This window comes from Tupaia chinensis, unplaced genomic scaffold (assembly GCF_000334495.1).
Source record: "Tupaia chinensis unplaced genomic scaffold, TupChi_1.0 Scaffold144991_2, whole genome shotgun sequence".
In the NCBI taxonomy this organism is placed as follows: domain Eukaryota; kingdom Metazoa; phylum Chordata; class Mammalia; order Scandentia; family Tupaiidae; genus Tupaia; species Tupaia belangeri.
The window spans coordinates 3918280-3920649 of NW_006204851.1; positions in this window are offsets into that span (position 1 = coordinate 3918280).

Consider the following 2370-nt stretch of genomic DNA (forward strand, 5'->3'; position numbering starts at 1 on the left):
GACACTAAAGAATTAACTTTATTCTATTCTTTCAGCTCTGCGAATAATTTTGGTTTTGCAAAACCATTTCAAAAAGGTAGAAATTATATTATCTAGAGTCTGGACTGTAACATTGTTGCTCAATGTGGTCTTTAGCTACTTTATCTATCTCTAACTTAATTAATGTAGCTATCATATTAAACTGCTCATCTTCCTAGTGTCTGAAAAATAGTAAGCTCTGTAAGTAAATTCTGAGAAAATTTGGTTATAAGAAGGTACAAATAAAGTAGGTGACAAACTTTCCAGACATGAACATCCAGAATAAAAGACTATATCCAGATTTATGGAAATTCAGAAGTCAGTATATAAACACACCAGCTGTGATAAGAATTTATTTTTTATATTAGAGAAGAATGGCAATAACAGTAATATTTTCTCCAAAGCACTTCACAATACATTATGTATCTGTATGAAAGTTAAAGTGGCATAAGTGCTTAAAAGGCTTTTTCAAGTGGAAAACAGCACAACCTTTTCTTAAATCCTAAAATCTAAAATAAAAACTTGTTGGCGTTTTTGTCAAGGTTATATGAATCTGAATTAATATGAATAAAAAATAAACAATGGCTATTCCAAAACTCAGCAATTCTTACATAGATAGAAGTCTTGAGTCTGAGTATGTAAACAGAAGTTTCCAGAAAATATCTCTATCTTCTTTTTGTGAGGCAGTCTTTTTGTGTTGTGATCCTCTAGTCCCAGCCTCCCAGCTGGGTCTAAAGACATGTATCCACCTATCCTGGCTCTTTTTTAAAACATGGATTCCCCGCGTTTCCCAGGACAGCTTCAAACTCATGATCCTTTTGCCTCAGCCTCACAATAGCTGGGATTACAGGTGCATGCCATTGCACCCAGACTATATTTATTTATTTAGTTTATTATTAGTCATATTTATTGATTCATATAAAATGATATTATTTCATGTATGTTTGTTAAGGTGATATTTCAACAAGAAAGTCTTTTAAATTTTACTCACGTAGGATGATTTAAATTCAGTGATGAATTCAATAATAAAGACAGATTTCATATCATAGATTACCTTAGATAATAATTTGTTGAGTAAACATTTAGAAACTCAGCTCTCATTTGACATTAAGATGCTTTCTCTGCTTTATAAACCAAGCCCAATAGCTGAGAAATTGACAAAGGAAAGACTTTTACTTATTCTCCTAGTCATGAGTAATAAATACAGTTGTTTTAAAATTTAACAATAAATGGTGGTATCTCAGGAAGATTTCCTGCTTTTGTCTTGAATGGTAAGTTTGATTCTTGCTAACTTTTACACTTTGAACAACTTTACAGTATGGTGTGATATGGTTAAATCTGCAGTGTCTATTCCATTTTTCCAAACAGTAGTTGCAAATTAGATATAAATTACTGATATGACTGGTGTGGTTGAATCTGCAGTGTAGTCTATTCCATTTTCCCAAACGGCAGTTGCAAATTAGATATAAATTAGCTCATTATACATTTTGTTTAAAATATGGGTCAGTTTTCCAGTTTTCTTTTTTACAATTTGCATTTGGGGGGTCTCTCAGACCAATACTGTTTGTTGGAACACAGACATTAGATATTAGGAATAGCTATTCTAATATAGATCCCTACTATACTCTTTGTCACCACTGAAACAATCTAGTAGAAATGGCATTGGTTATTTTGAGCTTTTACTGAATTTTTGTGACCTTTGACTCCGAGACAGTAGTTAATTATAGACTGATTTTATTATTGTGAAAAACTTTCCCTTTAATATGATTTAGAAAGGTAGAAACAATCTTTGGATGAATCACATAACAGTGCATATTGGGATAACACAGTAGTACATGTCAGTTCCTCTTTTGTTAAAAAAAATTGTGAGTTATTATTTGATTATATATTTGGGTAAAATATATGAATTTTTCCCTAACCAAAGACAGAATAAAATATAATAATTGTCTTGAAAGTAGATGACACCATTTAATTTCATGAACTAAGAATTGTGTTAATATGCAAATTGCTTTTTCACATATCAACTGCCAGGAAGGGAAATCTTCCTGTCTCTTTATTAGTCACTGAACCTTGACAATTTTATTTTCTTTCTCTTAAATCCATGTATACCTATTTAATCGCACTGCCATTACCTTAATAGAGACCATTATTAGTGCTTTCTTTAATTTTTTAAATTATGTTTTATACATTCAATCACTATACATCATTTAGCTTATAAAGAGAATTTACCCAACCAAAAAATACATCTCAGACCAGTCTAGTTGAGAATACTATACATGTTATCTTCAACAGGTAATAAACTATTTCTATGTCCCACAAATATCTTGCCTCTCAATTTTTTCTCTTTTAATT